Source organism: Nerophis ophidion, linkage group LG28 (genome assembly GCF_033978795.1).
Source record: "Nerophis ophidion isolate RoL-2023_Sa linkage group LG28, RoL_Noph_v1.0, whole genome shotgun sequence".
Taxonomy (NCBI): Eukaryota; Metazoa; Chordata; class Actinopteri; order Syngnathiformes; family Syngnathidae; genus Nerophis; species Nerophis ophidion.
In genome coordinates, this window is record NC_084638.1 from 9,691,466 (window position 1) to 9,714,671 (window position 23,206).

At 36.9% G+C, this 23,206-nt stretch overlaps 1 protein-coding gene and 1 long non-coding RNA gene across 10 annotated transcripts in view; one reads left to right on the forward strand and one right to left on the reverse strand.

Annotated features, from left to right (window-relative positions):
• The window catches only part of rem2 (RAS (RAD and GEM)-like GTP binding 2), a 143,084-nt gene that overhangs the window by 25,058 nt on the left and 94,820 nt on the right, over nt 1-23,206 (reverse strand). The gene's annotated exons all lie outside the window — the stretch shown is intronic.
• LOC133545641 (uncharacterized) overlaps nt 1-23,206 on the forward strand; it is a 48,431-nt gene that overhangs the window by 19,960 nt on the left and 5,265 nt on the right. For 6 of the 7 annotated variants that reach the window (XR_009804893.1, XR_009804892.1, XR_009804890.1 and 3 more), the window contains 2 exons: nt 13,915-14,057; nt 14,250-14,372. This is a non-coding gene — a long non-coding RNA (uncharacterized LOC133545641). The remainder of the gene's footprint in view (nt 1-13,914; nt 14,058-14,249; nt 14,373-23,206) is intronic. The other variant, XR_009804896.1, reaches the window with a different exon arrangement.

Genomic DNA, 23,206 nt, shown 5'->3' on the forward strand with positions numbered 1-23,206 from the left:
CACAACGGCAGTAACTAGGATGGCGCAAGCGGGAATCGAACCTGCAACCCTCAAGTTGCTGGCACGGCCACTCTACCAACCGAGCTATGCCGCCATAGCTCGGTAAGGCAAATCACTCCCCCATATGAGAGCTCCCAACGCCCCAGGAAAGTAGTCCCAGCCCCGACCCCGGAGCAGGGACCTCAAGGGGCGTGGCCCTGCAATCTGTGTTCCACCTGTCACCCTTTCATGGGCCGGGGGTGGAAACAAAACGGGAGAGTGCCAACTCTTTGGTTCTCTCTCTCCGTCTTGTTTTCTTCTGGTAATGAAGCAGCTTCTCCACCCGCACCGAGAGCACACCATCTGTCACTAGCGACTCCGCCCCCGGCACCGAGAGGACACGCCTCCGGGCTGCAGGAAGCATCACACATGTGACCTTTTCTGCTGCTCATTTACTGTAATTATTGTGTGAATGCTCCAAACATTCACACATGCTTTAATACACCACTATTTATTACTATTATTAATATTATTCTCCGGATTTTGACACGCTCTACCTTCATACTTGCCAACCCAAACAGAATTTCCATGATACTCCCGAAATTCAGGCGGAGCTGGAGGCCACGCCCCCTCCAGCTCCACGCGGACCCGAGTGACGTGTCGACAGCCTGATTCCACGTCCGCTTTCCCACAATATAAACAGCGAGCCTGCCCAATGACGTTATAACTGTAGGGCGAGTTCTTGGTTTCTTATGTGGGTTCATTGTTAGGCAGTTTCATTAGCGCGGTAACAACACACAACAACAGCAGTCATGCTTTCGTCTACCATAAAGCCGTTCGTCTGCCGTAAACAGCAATGTCGTGACAGTCTTAAACAGGACAATACTTCCATCTACTGTGCATGCATATGTGACAGTAACATCTATGGCAGGGGTCAGCAGCCTTTTTGAAACTAAGAGCTACTTCTTGGGTACTGATTAATGCGAAGGGCTACCAGTTTGATACACACTTAAATAAATAAATTGCCAGAAATAGCCAATTTGCTCAATTTACCTTTAACTCTGTTATTTTCAATAATTAATGATATTTATCTTTGTGGAAACACTGATCATCTTAATGATTTCTCACAATAAATATATATTTTTGATGTCATGTGTTAAATAGGTTAAAATCCAATCTGCACTTTTCTAGCTGTGAATATACTCCTCCCCTCTTAACCACGCCCCCCGCCCCACCCCACCTCCCGAAATCGGAGATCTCAAGGTTGGCAACCCGTTTCAATTTCAAACTGTTCAGCCTATTCAGGATTCGAGGGCTTTCCCTTGACAGGTTCCAAAAAAATTCCGGATTTCCCAGAATTCCAGCTTTTCCGGGACATTTTCCCCATTCAAAACGAATTGGCCATTTCCACATTTTTCAACCAATTCAAACCATTCTACCATCCTGGAAATTCAAACTACAAATGTTTTCAAGTTAAAAAAAATTCCAGGATTTTCTTGAATTCCTGGTTTTACAATGTCGTATTTCCGCCCTTTTCTCTGGCGACTACTCCTTCCATATTTTTCAACACATTTCAACCGTTCCACCGTCAAAACATTCCTCTAAATCAAGACCAAAAACAAAGTTGTTTATTGAGTTGGAAAAAATTCCTGATTTTCCCAAAATTCCGTAATACCATTTCTCATTTTTACAACTTCAACATTTCTCGACTAATTTGGAAAATTTCAACACTAACCATTTCAACTCATTCAGACCATTCAAGTTTTTATTATAATTTTCCCGAAAAATTCCCACTTTTTCCGAAATTTCCAATTTTTTGAGAAATGTCATTCTTGAAACTTCCAACAATTCCCACATTCTTCAAACCATTCCACCATTCCGGAAATTCAAACTTCTTCTTTTTACAAGTTCAAAAAAATGTCAGGATTTCCCAAAATTCCTGGTTTTACAATGTCCTATTTCCACCCTTTTCTCTGGCGACTACTCCTTCCACATTTTTCAACACGTTTCACCCGTTCCACCATCAAAACATTCCTCTTAAACAGAACCAAAAACAAAGTTGTTTATTGAGCTGGAAAAAATTCCCGGTTTTCCCGAAATTCCGTAATACCATTTTTCAATTTTACAACTTCAACATTTCTTGACTAATTTGGAAAATTTCAACACTAACCATTTCAACTCATTCGGACCATTCAAGTTTTTATCACCAGTTTCCCGAAAAATTCCCAATTTTTTTCAAAATTTCCAATTTTTTGAGAAATGTCATTCTTCAAATTTCAACAATTCCCACATTCTTCAAACCATTCCACCATTCTGGAAATTCAAACTTCCCCTTTTTACAAGTTCAACAAAATGTCAGGATTGACCAGAATTACTGGTTTTACAATGTCGTATTTCCGCCCTTTTTTCTGGCGACTACTCCTTTCACATTTTTCAACACATTTCAACCGTTCCACCGTCAAAACATTCCTCTTAATCAGGACCAAAAAAATCACAGTTGTTTGAACTGGTAAAATTCCCAGTTTTTCCGAAATTCCGTAATCAATTCAACATGTTACTACTTCAACGGATTTTGGAAATTTTCAACACCAACCATTTCAACGCATTCAATTTTAATTTTTTTTTACCTTTTCCCAAAAAATTCCCGCTTTTCCCGAAATTCCCAATTTTTTGGGAAACTCCTATTAAAATGAATGAGACATTCTTCAAACTTCCACAATTCCCACATTCTTCAACCCATTCTGGAAATTCAAACTACCCTTTTTCCAAGTTTAGAATCTAATTCTAAAGGGGCGCCATAGCTCGTTTGGTAGATTGGCCGTGCCAGCAACTTGAGGGTTCCAGGTTCGATTCCCGCTTTCGCCATCCTAGTCACTGCCGTCGTGTCCTTGGGCAAGACACTTTACCCACCTGCTCCCAGTGCCACCCACACTGCTTTAAATGGAACTCCGATTATTGGGTTTCACTATGTAAAGCGCTTTGAGTCACTAGAGAAAAGCGCTATATAAATATAATGCACAATTCACAGAAAAAATTCCGGTTTTCCTGGAAATTCAAACTTCTTCAACATTCATACTTCATTCTGTCAGCAATTTACTTCAACTTCAGCGTTGGAGCGTTCACGCTCTTCTAGTTTATTATTGTATCCGTCCATCCATTTTCTACCGCTTCTCCCTTTTCGGGCTAATGTTTCCTATTGTGCCACGGTTCACAGTCCAAGTGGTGAGGTCTGATTTATATGCAAGCCCACATTTACCACGGCTGCTCCGAATTACTCTTATGAATAAATAATCATATTTTTGATGGGAAATTGTTGCCATGGCGACAGCCTGGAATTTCCCTGTGACTTATTGGACTATTTTTTATTATTATTTGTTTAAATTAATGCATGTACAACTAGGGTTGTACGGTATACCGGAACTAGTATAGTACCGTTGTACTAATGAATTATATTCAGTACTATACCGCCATGGGTGGATCGACACCTGGCATCCACTGTAATGATACCAAGTACAAAAGCGTATCTAGTCGATACTACTTTGATTATGTCTATTTTTTTGGGCATCATAATACATCTCTGGACACATGAGGACTTTGAATATGTTTGATGTATGATCCTTTATATCGAATCGATACCTAAATGTGTGGTATCATCCAAAACTAATGTCAAGTATCAAAGAAGAGAAGAATAAGTGATTATTACATTTTAACAGAAGTGTAGATAGAACATGTTAAAAAATATTTTAACAGTAAACGAACAAGTAGATTTTTTACAGTTTGTCCTTAATAATGTAGACAAAAAATTGGTAGATAAATGACACAATATGTTACAAATTAGACTAGTTAGGAGTCTTTGTTTGTTTACTTACTATACTAAAAGACAAGTTGTCTAGTATGTTCACTATTTTATTTAAGGACTAAATGACAATAATAAACATATGTTTTATGTACACTTAAGATTTTTTTTGTCAAAATAAAGCCAATAATGACATTTTTTCTGGCCCCCTTTATTTAGAAAAGTAGCAAAATAAAACATAACAAGAAATCCAACATGGATTTTTATCTTTGCAAATACACACACATTGGGTCTTGATCAGGTTTCGATGGTGAGGAGAGGTGCCAGGAACGAGATGTGCGATATTCTCTGAGTATTAAGTCAGTAAATATGTCCCTGGACACATGAGGACTTTGAATATGACCGATGTATGATCCTGTAACTACTTGGTATCGCATCGACACCTAAACGTGTGGTATCATCCAAAACTAATGTCAAGTATCAAAGAAGAGACAAATAAGTGATTATTACATTTTAACAGAAGTGTAGATAGAACATGTTAAAAAATATATTAACAGTAAATGAACAAGTAGATTAATAATCCATTTTTTACAGTTTGTCCTTAATAATGTGTACAAAATAATAGGTAGATAAATGACACAATATGTTACAAATTAGACTAAATAGGAGTCTTTGTTTGTTTACTTTCTACTAAAAGACAAGTTGTCTAGTAGGTTCACTATTTTATTTAAGGACTAAATGACAATAATAGACATATGTTTCATGTACACTAACGATTTTTTTTGTCAAAATAAATCCAATAATGACATTTTTTCTGGTCCCCTTTATTTAGAAAAGTATCGAAATAAAACATAACAATGAATCCAACATGGATTTTTATCTTTGCAAATACACACACATTGGGTTTTGATCAGGTTTCGATGGTGCGGAGAGGTGCCAGGAACAAGATGTGCGATATTCTTTGTGTATAAAGTCAGGAAATACATCCTTGGACACATGAGGACTTTGAATATGACCGATGTATGATCCTGTAACTACTTGGTATCGCATCGACACCTAAACGTGTGGTATCATCCAAAACTAATGTAAAGTATCAAAGAAGAGAAGAATAAGTGATTATTACATTTGAACAGAAGTGTAGATAGAACATGTTGAAATAGAAAATAAGCAGTAAATGAACAAGTAGATTAATAATCATTTTTTTACAGTTTGTCCTTAATAATGTAGACAAAATAATAGGTGGATAAATGACACACTATGTCAAAAATTTGACTAATTAGGAGTCTTTGTTTGTTTACTTACTACTAAAAGACAAGTTGTCTAGTATGTTCACTATTTTATTTAGGGACTAAATGACAATAATAAACATATGTTTCATGTACACTAACAATTTTTTTGTCAAAATAAAGCCAATAATTACATTTTTTGTGGTCCCCTTTATTTAGAAAAGTAGCAAAATAAAACATAAGAAATCCAACATGGATTTGTATCTATGCAAATACACACACATTGGGTCTTGATCAGGTTTCGATGGTGAGGAGAGGTGCCAGGAACAAGATGTGCGATATTCTTTGTGTATAAAGTCAGGAAATACATGAGGACTTTGAATATGATCCTGTATCTACTTGGTATCGCATCGACACCTAAATGTGTGGTATCATCCAAAACTAATGTCAAGTATCAAAGAAGAGAAGAATAAGTGATTATTACATTTTAACAGAAGTGTTGATAGAACAAGTTAAAACAGAAAATAAGCAGATATTAAAAGTAAATGAACAAGTGGATTTATAGTATTTTATTTACAGTTTGTCCTTTATAATGTAGACAAAATGACACAATATGTTACAGATTAGACTAATTAGGAGTCTTTGTTTGTTTACTTACTACTTAAAGACAAGTTGTCTAGTATGTTCACTATTTTATTTAAGAACTAAATTACAATAATAAACATATGTTTAGTTTTCACTAACATTTTTTGTTGTCCCATTTATTTAGAAAAGTGTCTAAATAATTTTTGTACCGGTACCAAAATATCGGTATCGGGGACAACACTACTTGCAGCAAACTTATTTTTTTACTATACATAAATGTAGTCTTTTACCTTCTAAAAAATAGATATATTCATAATGTTATGTGCTTAAAAGTCAAGTCTATGTCCCTTTATCAAACTAACTTATGTTTTTAATTTACACATTTGCGTTTCGGTCAAAAATGTCGCACATTTACAGTCAATTCCCGACTGTAAGCTGCTACTTTTTTTCTCCCACGCTTTGCACCCCGCGGCCTATAAAGCGGCGCCGCTAATTTATGTTTTCTTTTAAACAAACAAAGACTCCTAATTAGTCTGCTGACGTATGCAGTAACATATTGTGTCACCTATTATTTTGTCTACATTCTTAAGGACAAACTGTAAAAATTAATTATTAATCTACTTCTTCATTTACTGTTAATATCTGCTTATTTTCTGTTTTAACATGTTCTATCTACACTTCTGTTAAAATGTAATAATCACTTATTCTTCTCTTCTTTGATACTTGACATTAGTTTTGGATGATACCACACATTTAGGTATCGATCTGATACCAAGTAGTTACATTGAGCATAATCAAAGTCCTCATGTTTCCAGGGATTTATTTCCATGAGTTTACAAACATAATATGAATTTAAGAAAACAAAAATGTAAATAAATCATAGTCGTATCGACTACATACACTCTTGTACTTGGTATCATTACAGTGCATGTCAGGTATAGATCCACCCATGGCGTTTGTTTACATTTTGACGGCGGTGAGCTATTGCATCCTCCTACGGTGTGTAGTAAAGCATGCTTAGCTATTCCTCGTCCTCCAGTGATAGCGATACTTGTAAGAAAATTACATTATTCGTCGCCATGGAGGGTGTTTCAGTGTTATAACTTAACCTTTATCGTCAGTTTTTAAGCCAAAATGTGTCCGTTCTCCCTTTTCTGTCTACACACCGTGTCTGCTTGTAAGTACTCGGTGTGTGTGCGCCGCCGAACATGATCCTCTGCTCGTAAAACCAGTAATGACACCACGTGATGACAACATGCATGTTCAAAAAAAAAAAAAAAAAGAACTGGTACTTTTTATAGGCGGTGTAGTACTGAATATGATTTATTAGTATTGTGATACTTTTCTAGTACCGATACACCGTCCAACCCTAGTTTGTACCTAATCCGTCAGTAGTCTCGTTATGGAAGCGCTAAAAAGGTCAACAAAAACCTCCAATTGGAGGTTTGAAATTGGCAGGTTTTTTTTTCTATAAAATGGAAGGAAAAAGCTGCACTGCGGCGCCTTACCGCCTCGAATGTGGAGGACTCATTTGGTGTCCTGGAGTCTGCGTGACAAAACAGGTTTTCGCTTGTTTCCGGTCATCGCCGGGCGCCCACAATCTGACACAGTGAATCACTGATCGGACGCCATTTGCATAATTGTTTGACTTCTCCTCCGCTCCCAGGGCCTGACTTACTCACATCCAAACACCACGTCTGGAAAATAGGGTGTACTCTTTGTCAAATTGTACGGTATACCGGTACTGGTATAGTGTCGCGGTACCATACTCTGTTTGAAAACTACCGCTTCCCCATTTATTTATTTTTATTGGCATGACTGTGCGTTGTCACGTGGTGACATTGCTGACTTTACGAGCAGAGGAGCATGTTCGGCAGCGCACACACACAGAGTACTTGCAAGCAGACACAGTGGCTAGACAAAAAAGAGAGAATGGACATATTTTGATCTAAAACTAAATAGATATATATTTTACTGCGCATGGACGTTTTAAATAATGTCCACAAAGGTCAGGTTTTTTTTTTTTTTTTGCACCATGATTCGGGAAGGTTGTTTGGTTTGGTCATATAAGTAAATGTGCATATTAATATTTGAAACATATTTAAAGATCACTTTTTGACACTTGGAAAAAATCCCCACTTTTTTGACAAAAACAACCCAATTCCGACTTTTTGACACCTGAAAAAATTCCCGACTTTGACGAAAAAATTTCCGACTTTTTGTCACTTGGAAAAAATCCCGACTCCTGGACACTTAAAAAAAATCCAGGCTTTTTGACGAAAACATTTCCAACTTTTTGACACCAAGAAAAAATCTTGTATTTTTGACAAAAAAATTCAGACTTTTTGACACTTAGAAAACGGGTGTCTTTTTTTTTTTTATCGTTCTCGCCATCAACAGGTCTAAGTCGGATTTTAAAGTTGACCAACTTCCCGGTTTATGTCCACAACCTTCTACTATCCATGGTGACATTGCTGGCTTTATGAGCAGAGGAGCATGTTCGGCAGCGCACACACACAGAGTACTTACAAGCAGACAGTGGCTACACAGAAAAGAGAGAATGGACATATTTTGATCCAAAAACTAAATATATATATTTTACTGTGCATGGACGTTTTTAGTAATATCCACAAAGGTCAGTTGTTGTTTTTTTTTTGCACCATGATTCGGGAAGGTTGTTTGGTTTGGTCATATAAGTAAGTGTGCATATTAATATTTAAAACATAATTAAAGATCACTTTTTGACACTTGGAAAAAATCCCAGACACTCAGAAAAAATCCAGACTTTTTTGACAAAAACATCCCAATTTTTTGACAAAAAAAATGCCCAATTTTTGACAAAAAATCCTGTCTTTTTGACACTTAGAAAAAATCCAGACTTTTAGACAAAAACAAGTCCCGATTTTTTTGACACTTGGGAAAAATCCCGACTTTTTTGACAAAAACATCCCAATTTTTTGGACAAAACAAAATCCCCACTTTTTGACAAAAAATCCTGACTTTTTGACACTTGGAAAAAATCCCAGACACTTAGAAAAAATCCAGACTTTTAGACAAAAACAAGTCCGGATTTTTTGACACTTGGAAAAAATCCCGACTTTTTTGACAAAAACATCCCAATTTTTTGACAAAAAAAAATCCCCATTTTTTGACAAAAAATCGCGTCTTTTTGACACTTCGAAAAAATCCCAGACACTTAGAAAAAATCCAGACTTAGACAAAAACAAGTCCCGATTTTTTGACACTTGGAAAAAATCCCAACTTTTTTGAGAAAAACATCCAAATTTTTTGACAAAAAAAATCCCCACTTTTTGACCAAAAAATCCTGACTTTTTGACACTTGTAAAAAATCCCAGACACCTAGAAAACATTTAGATTTAGACAAAAACAAGTCCCGATTTTTGGACACTTGGAAAAAAAATCCAGACTTTTTGACAAAAAATCCTGTCTTTTTGACACTTCGAAAAAATCCCAGACACTTAGAAAAAATCCAGACTTAGACAAAAACAAGTCCCGATTTTTTGACACTTGGAAAAAATTTCGACTTTTTTGACAAAAACATCCCAATTTTTTTACCCCAAAAAAATCCCCACTTTTTGACAAAAAATCCTGTCTTTTTGACACTTAGAAAAAATCCCAGACACTTAGAAAAAATCCAGACTTTTAGACAAAAACAAGTCCCGATTTTTTGACACTTGGAAAAAATCCCGACTTTTTTGACAAAAACATCCCAATTTTTTGACAAAAAAAATCCCCACTTTTTGACAAAAAATCCTGTCTTTTTGACACTTAGAAAAAATCCCAGACACTTAGAAAAAATCCAGACTTTTAGACAAAAACAAGTCCCGATTTTTTGACACTTGGAAAAAATTTTGACTTTTTGGACAAAAACATCCCAATTTTTTGACAAAAGAAATCCAGATTTCGACTTTTTGAAAAAAAAAAAAAATCCTGACTTTTTGACACTTGGAAAAAATCCAGACTTTTGTGAAATTTAGAAAAATAATCAGACTTTTTGACACTTAGAAAAAAAATCCTTACTAATTGACAAAAAAAATCCAAACTTTTTGACAAGAAATATCTGATTTTTTGACGCTAAGAAAAAAATTGCAACTTTTTGACACATGGAAAAATCCCGACTTTTTGACATTTGGGAAAAATCCGAACTTTTTGACATTTAGAAAAAAAATCCCAACTTTTTGCCCCCATAAAAAATCTGACTTTTGGACACTTAGAATAAGTGAGGGGACTCGCCATCAAACAACAACAAGAATAACAAACACGCACTCGGCTCTTGCTCGCCGCTCTTCTTGTTTGGTGATCGGGCAGAAGTGATAGAAAAGCAGCTGCATCCATGAGAAGCTAACAGTGATGTATAAGGAGGGGCCGCAAAAGCAGCCATGTATAAGGAGGGGCCACAAAAGCAGCCATGTATAAGGAAGGGCCACAAAAGCAGCCATGTATAAGGAGGGGCCACAAAAGCAGCCATGTATAAGGAAGGGCCACAAAAGCAGCCATGTATAAGGAGGGGCCACAAAAGCAGCCATGTATAAGGAGGGGCCACAAAAGCAGCCATGTATAAGGAGGGGCCACAAAAGCAGCCATGTATAAGGAGGGGCCACAAAAGCAGCCATGTATAAGGAGGGGCCACAAAAGCAGCCATGTATAAGGAGGGGCCACAAAAGCAGCCATGTATAAGGAGGGGCCACAAAAGCAGCCATGTATAAGGAGGGGCCACAAAAGTAGCCATGTATAAGGAGGGGCCACAAAAGTAGCCATGTATAAGGAGGGGCCACAAAAGCAGCCATGCATAAGGAGGGGCCACAAAAGTAGCCATGCATAAGGAGGGGGCACAAAAGCAGCCATGCATAAGGAGGGGCCACAAAGGAGTCTCCTGCTCTGCTGGCCCACTTCACATCGCGTGGCGCAGTGGGGAGAGTGGCCGTGCGCAACCCGAGCGTCCCTGGTTCAATTCCCACCTAGTACCAACCTCGTCACATCCGCTGTGTCCTGAGCAAGACACTTCACCCTTGCTCCTGATGGGTGCTGGTTGGCGCCTTGCATGGCAGCTCCCTCCATCAGTGTGTGAATGTGTGTGTGAATGGGTAAATGTGGAAGTAGTGTCAAAGCGCTTTGAGTACCTTGAAGGTAGAAAAGCGCTATACAAGTACAACCCGTTTATTATTTATTTATTTATCTTATATGAGCAGGCTTAGCACGGATGAAATGCAGACTTTTTTTCTCTGCCTGGGCCAAACGACTCCCCTGAGGGAACATATATATATATATATATATTATATATATATATATAGTACTACAGGCCATCTGCTCACTGGACAACCCCCTCCGTAACACCTTCAGAGCGCTGTCTATAAATAACCTGCACAATCTAATTCATTCACAGATGGAAAGTCGAAAAGGAAAAAAATATATATATATACATATAATGCTAGGTTTTTAATGGACACATGCTAGATCATAAATAATGGCTAGCAAAAGTCAGCTAACAATGGTGCCAATATGGGTATATAAAGTGCTGAAGGTCACATGACATACTTAGCATGTTTGTTCTTAAGAGCCAACACAAATATTGGAAGAAAAACTTTTCAGATATGCTGCTACTTAGTCATGGAATAACTTACGAAAGGATTCCTTTGGCAGAATTTCAAGCCATATTAAATAATTAAGAAATTGTTTCTATTGGGCATCAGTGTTTTATATATATATATATATATATATAAATATATATATATAAATATATATATACACATATGTATGTATATGTATATATATATATATATATGTATATGTATGTATATAATATATATATATATATATATATGTATGTATATATATAATATATATATAATATATATATGTATGTATGTATGTATATATATGTATAATATATGTATGTGTGTATATATATATATATATATGAAAAAAAAAATCCAGAATTTTTGACACTTAAAAAAAAAAATCCCGACTTTTTGACAAAAAAATTCCGACTTTTTGACACTTGGAAAAATTCCCGACTTTGACGAAAAAATGTCCGACTTTTTGTCACTTGGAAAAAATCCCGACTTTTGGACACTTAAAAAAATCCAGGCTTTTTGACGAAAACATTTCCGACTTTTTGACACCTAGAAAAAATCCTGTATTTTTGACCCAAAAAATTACGACTTTTTGATACTTGGAAAAATTCCTGACTTTGACGAAAACATTTCCGACTTTTTATCACTTGGAAAAAACCCCGACTTTTGGACACTTAAAATATCCACGCTGTTTGACAAAAACATTTCCGACTTTTTGACACCTGGAAAAAATCTTGTATTTTTGACAAAAAAATTACGACTTTTTGATACTTGGAAAAATTCCAGACTTTGACGAAAACATTTCCGACTTTTTGTCACTTGGAAAAAATACAGACTTTTGGACACTTTAAAAAAATACAGGCTTTTTGACTAAAACATTTCCGACTTTTTGACAAAAAAATTCTGACTTTTTGACACTTGGAAAAATTCCCGACTTTGACGAAAACATTTCCGACATTTTGTCACTTGGAAAAATCCCGACCTTTGGACACTTAAAAAATCCAGGCTGTTTGACGAAAACATTTCCGACTTTTTGACACCTAGAAAAAATCTTGTATTTTTGACGAAAAAATTACGACTTTTTGATACTTGGAAAAATTCCCGACTTTGACGAAAACATTTCCGACTTTTTGTCACTTGGAAAAAATCCCGACTTTTGGACACTTAAAAAATCCAGGCTGTTTGACGAAAACATTTCCGGCTTTTTGACACCTGGAAAAAATCTTGTATTTTTGACAAAAAAATTACGACTTTTTGATACTTGGAAAAATTCCCGAATTTGACAAAAAAATTTCAGACTTTTTGTCCCTTGGAAAAAATTCCAGACTTTTGGACACTTAAAAAAAATCCAGGCTTTTTGACGAAAACATTTCCGACTTTTTGACAAAAAAATTACGACTTTTTGATACTTGGAAAAATTCCCGACTTTGACGAAAACATTTCCGACTTTTTGTCACTTGGAAAAAATCCCGACTTTTGGACACTTAAAAAATCCAGGCTGTTTGACGAAAACATTTCCGACTTTTTGACACCTGGAAAAAGTCTTGTATTTTTGACAAAAAAATTCTGACTTTTTGACACTTATAAAAAATCCCGAAATTTTGACCAAAAAATGTCTGACTTTTTGACTATTAGAAAACGGGTGTCTTTTTTTATCTTTCTCGCCATCTGCGGGTCTAAGTCGGATTTTAAAGTTGACCAACTTCCCAGTTTATGTCCACAACGTTCTACTATCCAGGTGAAAGGCATGGATTTATAATTTTTAAATAACTCTCACCGTCTTAGAGGCGATGCAGCAGCTCAGTACGTCAACATAGCAGCATAAGCTAGCTATCTAGCTAGTTTTAATACTCAATATTTAATATTTAGGTCAGGAGATGTAAATGGAGTATTGTTGGCAGTTAGCCACCTCTTGTTGGCTGTGTTTTACGACTTAGAATACATAATTAAAAAAATGTTTTTATCTTTCGAAAGGGATTGTGAAGGATTTCAGAATTCCCAAAAAAGTGCAGTTCCCTCCTGAGACCCCCGGTCTGGATTTAAATAAGCACTTTTCTGCTAAATACCCCAGGATGAGTGCATGACCCAAATTCTTTGACACGACCAGCTGTACTGCTGGTAAATCCTGCCGACTCCGTACTTGACCTTTATTGTGAAAGGGAGGATAAAAAAAAGGGGATTTTCTTTTAGAGTCCACTAAACGCATTATTTTTTTAAACAAAAAAAAGAAAGAAAAATAATAATCATAATCTTTGAGATGTGGGCTTTAACCTCACTCGACTAAACATTGCCATCACTTTTAGTTCCAGTCAATAAAAGTATGATTTGAGAAGTACTGGAAATTCCAGTCAATAATACGCTACTTTTTTTTCCTACGCTTTGAACGCTGCGGCTTATAAAACGGTGCGTTAAATATTTGTTTTTTTTTGCTGACGGCCATAATAAAGGGAGTTTTGAAAAAACACACAAGCAAAGAAACAGAATAGTTGTGTTATTGTTTGTGCTAATTTCGCTCACTGCGGGTGTTGCATTGTTGTTTCTGAGTTTTACAATATAACTAAAACAATTCCTACTTATTAAACCGTCCCATGTGTGACGTCTGGAGGAGTGTTTTTATGCATATTTTTACCTGGTGGCGTAATGTAATGAAGCAAGCGTTGTTAGCATTAGCTAATATGCTAATACAAGTGTCTGTGTTGCTGTTATTAACCTAGTTCTTTTTGTATGGTTTCAGGTTTGTAAATTCACCAAAACATCAGCATGGAGTTATTGAGTCGGTTTAGCTGAATGAAGAGCTAAACCAAACATTCTGTCTTCCGGCCTTCCATAGCGTTTCTACTCGTATGGATTCTTCATTCGTCACTCCAAGCAACGTTTGTAAGTTTTACAATATAACTAAAACTATTCTTACTTAATTAAGCATCCCATGTGTGATGTGTTTTCACGCATATTTGCACGTGTTATTGTAATGTAATGAAACTAACGTCGTTAGCGTTAGCTAGTACGCCAGCACGTTTGTCTGTTTTAGTATTATTAACTTACAATGGCATTCTTTTTGTTTTGTTTCAGTATTGGAAACTCACCAGCATGTTACCTTGGAGTCTGATTGGAGAGCTTAGTGGGTCCATGACTTGTTTTGTTTGGGCTGCCGTTTTACTGCCTTGTCACAGACACCGTTTGGAAACAATTAAGGTATGTAAATAAACATTGACAGAATATTTCCGTGTAAATAAATCATTCCACGACGTATATATCCACGGCTAGTATATGGAAAATATATTTTTTTCACCAACATTTAGACAGTATAAATCCCCATTTTTTGTCACTTAGTAAAAATCCTGACTTTTTGGCACTTAAAAAAAAATCACTACTTTTTCACAAAAAAAAGTTCCCACTTTTTGACACTTAATAAAAATCCTGACTTTCTGGAAAAAAAATCCAGAATTTTTGAAATTTAGAAAAAATCCAGACTTTTTGACACTTAGGAAAAAAAATCCCAATTTTTTGACACTTGGTAAAAATCCCGATTTTTTGACCAAAATAATCCCAAATTTTTGAAAGTTAGAAAAAATTTAGACTTTTTGACACTTAGAAAAAAATCATGACATTTTGACACTTAAAAAAAAAATCCCTACTTTGACAAAAAAAAGTTCCGACTTTTTGACACTTAGTAAAAATCCCGACTTTCTGACAAAAAAATCCAAAATTTTTTTAATTTAGAAAAATTCCAGACTTTTTGACAGTTAGTAAAAATCCGACTTTCTGACAAAAAAATCCAGAATGTTCGAAATTTATAAAAAATCCAGACTTTCTGACACTTAGAAAAAAAATCCCAATTTTTTGACACTTGGTAAAAATCCCGACATTTTTGACCAAAAAATCCCAAATTTTTAAAACTTTGAAAAAAATTGAGACATTTTGCCACTTAAAAAAAATCCCAACTTTTTGATACTTAGAAAAAATCACAACTTTTTGACACTTAAAAAATGTCTGACTTTTTGACAAAAAAAATGTCTGACTTTTTGACAAAAAAAATCTAGATTTTTTGACACCTAAAAAAAACTCCAAACTTTTTGAAAAAAAACCATTTCCGACTTTTTGACAAACAAAATCCTGACATTTTGACGAAAAAATCCCAACTTTTTGACGAAAAAATCCCAATTTTTTGACAAAAAAATCAGACTTTTTGACAAAAAAATTTCCACTTTTTGACAAAGAATTTTTCGACTCTTTGATACTTGACAAAAATCCAGACTTCTTGACACTTAGAAAAAAATCCCTACTTTTTGACAATGACAAAAAAACAATTCAGACTTATTGACACAGAAATAAATGCCTACTTTTTGACCCCAAAAAATTCTGACATTTGGACAAAAATAATTCAGACTTTGGCACTTACAAAAAATCACGACTTTTTGACCCAAAAAATCCCTACTTTTTGACATTTAGAAAAAAAATCCTGACTTCTGGACAAAAATAATTCAGACTTTGGCACTTAAAAAAAAATCCTGACTTTTTGATAGCGAAAAAAATCCTGAGTTTTTGACGAAAAAATTTCCGACTTTTTGACACTTGGAAAAAATCCGACTTTTGGACACTTGGAAAAAAATCCCTACTTTTTGACAAAAAAATGTTTGGACTTTTTGACATTTAGAAAAAAATCCCTACTTTTTGACAATGACTAAAAAAAAATTCAGATTTATTGACACCCAGAAAAAAAATCCCTAGTTTTTGACAATTAGAAAAAAAAATGCAGACTTTTGGACAAAAATAATTCAGACTTTGGCACTTACAAAAAATCACGACTTTTTAACAAAAGACTTTTTGATAACGAAAAAAATCCAGACTTTTTGACATTTATACAAAAATCCCTACTTTTTGACAATGACTAAAAAAAAAATTCAGATTTATTGACACTCCAAAAAAAATCCCTACTTTTTGACCCAAAAAATGCATACTTTTTGACATTTAGAAAAAAATCCTGACTTTTGGACAAAAATAATTCAGACTTTGGCACTTATAAAAAAATCACAAATTTTTGACAAAAAAAAACCTGACTTTTTGATAGCGAAAAAAATCCTGACTTTTTGACCCTTAGTAAAAAGATTTTGACAAAAAATGTTTGGACTTTTTGACACAAAAAAAAATCCCTACTTTTTGACAATGACAAAAAACAATTCAGATTTATTGACATTCAGAAATAAATCCCTACTTTTTGACCCAAAAAATCCCTACTTTTCGACATTTAGAAAAAAATCCTGACTTTTGGACAAAAATAATTCAGACTTTGGCACTTACAAAAAATCATGACTTTTTGACAAAAAAAAAAAAATCACGACTTTTTGATAACGAAAAAAAATCCTGACTTTTTGACACTTAGTAAAAATTCTGACATTTTGACACTTTGAAAAGAATCCTGACATTTTGACGAAAACATTTCCGACTTTTTGACACTTGGAGAAAATCCGACTTTTGGTCACTTAGAAAAAAATCCAGACTTTTTGACAAAAAATGTTTGGACTTTTTGATACTTAGAAAAAAATCCCTACTTTTTGCCAATGACTAAAAACAATTCAAATTTATTGACATTCAGAAATAAATGCCTACTTTTTGACCCAAAAAATCCCTACTTTACGACATTTAGAAAGAAATCCTGAATTTTGGACAAAAATAATTCAGACTTTGGCACTTACAAAAAATCAGGACTTTTTGAAAAAAAAAATCACGACTTTTATAGCGAAAAAAATCCTGACTTTTTAACACTTTAAAAAATTCTGACTTTTTGACACTTAGAAAAAAAAATCCCTACTTTTTGACAAAAAATGTTTGGACTTTTTGACACTTAGAAAAAAATCCCTACTTTTTGACAGTGACAAAAAAAATTTCAGATTTATTGACACTCATAAAAAATCCCTACTTTTTGACAATTGGAAAAAAATCCAGACTTTTGGATAGCGAAACATTTTTTTACCAAAAATTTCCACTTTTTGACAAACAATTTTTCGACTGTTTGATACTTTTAAAAAATCCAGACATTTTGACAAAAAATGTAATGACTTTTCGACATTTAGAAAAAATCCCGACTTTTTGACACTTAGGAAAAAAATCCAGACTTTTTGACATTGACAAAAAAAAAAATTCAGATTTATTGACATTCAGAAATAAATCCCTACTTTTTGACCCCAAAAATCCCTACTTTTTGACATTTAGAACAAAATCCTGACTTTTGGACAAAAATAATTCAGACTTTGGCACTTACAAAAAAATCATGACTTTTTGACAAAAAAAATCACAACTTTTTAACAGCGAAAAAATGTAATGACTTTTTGACACTTTAAAAAAATCCCTACTTTTTGACAATGACAAAAAAACAATTCAGATTTATTGACACTCAGAAATAAATGCCTTATTTTGGACCCCAAAAATCCCTACTTTTTGACATTTAGAAAAAAATCCTGACTTTTGGACAAAAATAATTCAGACTTTGGCACTTACAAAAAATCATGACTTTTTGACAAAAAAAAATCACAACTTTTTGATAGCGAAAAAAATCCAGACTTTTTGACACTTACAAAAATCCCAATTTTTTAACCAAAAAAATTCATACTTTTTAACACTTACAAAAAAATCCCAACTTTTTGACAAAAAAACCTTTTGACGTTTAGAAAAAAATCCCTACTTTTTGACAATTAGAAAAAAATCCAGACTTTTGGATAGCGAAAAAAATGTTTACCAAAAATTTCCACTTTTTGACAATGTAATGACTTTTTGACACTTCGAAAAAATCCCGACTTTTTGACAAAAAATGTAATGACTTTTTGACACTTAGAAAAAAATCCAGACTTTTTGACAAAAAATGTTTAGACTTTTTGACACTTCGAAAAAATCCCGACTTTTTGACAAAAAATGTTTAGACTTTTGGACACTTAGAAAAAAAATCCCGACTTTTTGACAAAAAATGTAATGACTTTTTGACACTTAGAAAAAAATCCCGACTTTTTGACAAAAAATGTTTAGACTTTTTGACACTTCGAAAAAATCCCGACTTTTTGACAAAAAATGCAATGACTTTTTGACACTTATAAAAAATCCCGACTTTTTGACAAAAAATGTTTAGACTTTTGGACACTTGGAAAAAAATCCCGACTTTTTGACAAAAAATGTAATGACTTTTTGACACTTAGAAAAAAATACAGACTTTTTGACAATGACAAAAAAACAATTCAGATTTATTGACACTCAGAAATAAATGCCTACTTTTTGACCCCAAAAATCCTTACTTTTCGACATTTAGAAAAAAATCCTCTGACTTTTGGACAAAAATAATTCAGACTTTGGCACTTACAAAAAATCACGACTTTTTGACAAAAAAAATCACGACTTTTATAGCGGAAAAAAATCCTGACTGTTTAACACTTTAAAAAATTCCGACTTTTTGACACTTAGAAAAAAAATCCTGACATTTTGACGAAAACATTTCTGACTTTAAGACACTTGGAAAAAATCCGACTTTTGGACACTTAGAAAAAAATCCTGACATTTTGACGAAAAAATGTCAGACTTTTTGACACCAACAAATTCCTTTATAAACCAGTGCGCTTTATATCCGGGAAACTACAGCATATGTGCTTTAACTGTTGGTGAAAACAAAACGAGTAAAAAGTGGCGAAAAAATAATACTGGAAAACTGCCTTTGTTGAGGATTGCCTAACTAAAAATCTACCAAAATTGAAGCGGTATCACAAAAATGGTGATTTGAAGTCAGAGGTGGAGGCTACAACAATCTGATGGTGTATAACAGCTTCTGGGGATAAGGGACAAGCGGTAGGAAAATGGATGGAAGGATGGGTTAGGTCAACACACAGTGAACTGTAACAATGTAAACAAACGCCATGGGTGGATCTCCACTGTAATGATACCAAGTACAAGAGCGTATCTAGTCGATACTACTAGTATTACATTAATATTTTTCAGTATCAAAACATATTTTTTCTTTTATAACAAATTCATTTTATGTTTATAAAGTCAGGAAATATGTCCCTGGACACATGAGGACTTTGAATATGACCAATGTATGATCCTGTAACTACTTTGGTATCGCATCGATACCTAAATGTGTGGTATCATCCAAAACTAATGTCAAGTATCAAAGAAGAGAAGAATAAGTGATTATTACATTTTAACAGAAGTGTAGATAGATCATGTTGAAACGGAAAATAAGCAGATATTAACAGTAAATGAACAATTGGATTAATAATCATTTTTTTACAGCTTGTCCTTTATAATGTAGACAAAATAATAGGTAGATAAATGACACCATATGTTACAAATTAGACTAATTAAGAGTCTTTGTTTGTTTACTTACTACTAAATGACGAGTTGTCTAGTATGAAGTACTGATAACCATTTTGGTACCGGTACCAAAATATGGATATTTTCAAATGCGATAGAGGGTCCCAGGTGGAGCCTTGCTGTTAGTTAGGTAAGGACGTCACATAAGTAAAGGTAATCCACATCATAGGCAGTCTGGGTCAAGGCAAGGCGCTCGCTGTTTGCTATTTTAAGCTCACAGATGACTTATTTAAAGCCGCCTGACGTCAGAAGCACCACAGCGCCTGGCTGACTTCCATTCTGGTCCACACCCACAGAACTTTCCTCCAGAAGGTCTTTACTGTGTTCACGTGACGTCAGATGAAACAAAAATGGAGCTGTTTGGCCACAACACCCAACAATATGTTTGGAGGAGTAAAGGCCAAGGAACACCATCCCTACCGTAAAGCATGGTGGTGGTAGTATTATGCTCTGGGCCTGTTTTGCTGCCAATGGAACTGGTGCTTTACAGAGAGTAAATGGGACAATGAAAAAAGGAGGATGAGCTCCAAATTCTTCAGGACAAGCCTGGAGTTTGGGTCTTGGGCGCGGTTGGGTGTTCCAACAGGACAATGACCTCAAAAGTGGTAAAGGAATGGCCTTCCCAAAAAGCACTAGTTGCATTGGCAGCAAAACAGGTCCAGAGCGTAATACTACCACCACCATGCTTGATGGTATGAATGGTGTTCTTGGGATTAAAACCTCACCTTTTCTTCTCCAAACATATTGCTGGGTATTGTGGCCGAACAGCAACATTTTTGTTTCATCTGACCACAGAACATTCGCCGGCCTCGGGGGAATAAAAACGCCAGCAGCCGAGATCTCGGACGTGAGGCCCCAGCCTGTGTCAACAAGATGTGTGTGCATGTCGCCATGGAGACCTGTGTGCCGCGTTAGGGCGTACCGCGGAGCACACACATAGTGGGCGAAACCGATCACACACATAGTCGGCAAAACCGACCTTGTGGGGACCGGGGAGGATCACACACATAGTCAGCAAAACCGACCTTGTGGGGACCGGGGAGGATCACACACATAGTCGGAAAAACCGACCTTGTGGGGACTGGGGAGGATCACACACATAGTAGGAAAAATCGACCTTGTGGGGACCGGGGAGGATCACACACATAGTCGGAAAAACCGACCTTGTGGGGACTGGGGAGGATCACACACATAGTAGGAAAAATCGACCTTGTGGGGACTGGGGAGGATCACACACATAGTAGGAAAAACCGAACTCGTGGGGACCGGGGGGGATCACACACATAGTGGGCAAAATCGAACTTGAGGGGACCGGGGAGGATCACACACATAGTCGGCAAAACCGACCTTGTGGGGACCGGGGAGGATCACGCACATAGTGGGCAAAACCGACCTTGTGGGGACCGGGGAGGATCACACACATAGTCGGGCAAAATCGAACTTGAGGGGACCGGGGAGGATCACACACATAGTAGGAAAAACCGAACTCGTGGGGACCGGGGGGGATCACACACATAGTGGGCAAAACCGACCTTGTGGGGACCGGGGAGGATCACACACATAGTCGGAAAAACCGACCTTGTGGGGACTGGGGAGGATCACACACATAGTAGGAAAAATCGACCTTGTGGGGACTGGGGAGGATCACACACATAGTAGGAAAAACCGAACTCGTGGGGACCGGGGGGGATCACACACATAGTGGGCAAAATCGAACTTGAGGGGACCGGGGAGGATCACACACATAGTCGGCAAAACCGACCTTGTGGGGACCGGGGAGGATCACGCACATAGTGGGCAAAACCGACCTTGTGGGGACCGGGGAGGATCACACACATAGTCGGGCAAAATCGAACTTGAGGGGACCGGGGAGGATCACACACATAGTCGGCAAAATCGAACTTGAAGGGACCGGGGAGGATCACACACATAGTGGGAAAAATCGACCTTGTTGGGACCGGGGAGGATCACACACATAGTCGGAAAAACCGAACTTGTGGGGACCGGGGAGGATCACACACATAGTCGGAAAAACCGAACTTGTGGGGACCGGGGAGGATCACACACATAGTGGGCAAAACCGACCTTGTGGGGACCGGGGAGGATCACACACATAGTGGGTAAAATCGACCTTGTGGGGACCGGGGAGGATCACACACATAGTGGGCAAAACCGACCTTGTGGGGACCGGGGAGGATCACACACATAGTCGGCAAAACCGACCTTGTGGGGCCGGGGAGGATCACGCACATAGTGGGCAAAACCGACCTTGTGGGGACAGGGGAGGATCACACACATAGTCGGGCAAAATCGAACTTGAGGGGACCGGGGAGGGTCACACACATAGTCTGCAAAATCGAACTTGAAGGGACCGGGGAGGATCACACACATAGTCGGGCAAAATCGAACTTGAGGGGACCGGGGAGGATCACACACATAGTCGGCAAAATCGAACTTGAAGGGACCGGGGAGGATCACACACATAGTGGGTAAAATCGACCTTGTAGGGACTGGGGAGGATCACACACATAGTCAGAAAAATCGACCTTGTGGGGACCGGGGAGGATCACACACATAGTGGGAAAAATCGACCTTGTGGGGACGGGGGAGGATCACACACATAGTCGGAAAAACCGACTTTGTGGGGACCGGGGAGGATCACACACATAGTGGGCAAAACCGACCTTGTGGGGACGGGGGAGGATCACACACATAGTGGGCAAAACCGACCTTGTGGGGACCGGGGAGGATCACTCATCACGCGGCTGTGCAACATCTGCCTTTGGGATTATACATGTATTATACATGTATTATACATGTATTATATGCCGATTTAGCCAAAAAGGACAAACACAAAAAAAATTAGCGTGCATGGGTGGATTATTCAGGGCCCTGGATTGTTTCCAAGCCTCATGCTGGCCGGCGTCTGTTGCTCCAGCCTTAATACCCCAGCCTTGTATTTTGCACGCACAGACTAACACATGGAATTAAGGCTCAGTGGGAGAAGAAATCAACTGACAGGAAGTGGAAATAATTAAATGCGCCTTATTATGCAAATCCACATTTCCTTACATATGAGCACCTGCTGTTGTGTGTTTGCTGTCTGCATAAATCATGGCATTGCGGGGATTTTTGCACTCGTTTGGGACTTGTGACAGTGGGTTGTCCATATATGGTCGAGGTTTACACTTGGTGCTTTGCGCGAGTACGCTATTGTCGTCGATAAGTGTGGGGCAGTTGTGGGGCAGTCTTGCTCGTACGTGCACGTGAATCCTACGCCGTTGCCGACCTGGAAAATAGCGTCTAGCTCGAACCCGGATCCGTCTTAAATAAAACGGCTTGTCCTGAAAAGGGCTCGAAAACCGTCTGTAAAACATCATGCATGCAACGTTTTGAACAAAGAACCATCCTTAAATATTCTGTAGACCACAAAGAAGTGATTTAAGTAAAAGTTAGCCGCCACACCTTGGAAATAAGTAGGGTTTTTTTTTTATATACATGAAAAGGAATTGAAGTAAAAATAATGTATTGTAGCCTCTAAAGGAAGTCACAAGTTTGACGCTGTTTCTAATTTTTATTGTCAATCTTATGCTCACAAGTCCAACTTCCCTGGACACTCAACTAAACTTCCTAACTGTCTGCCAATCCCCTTTCAGGCACAAGCGGTGTGTTCG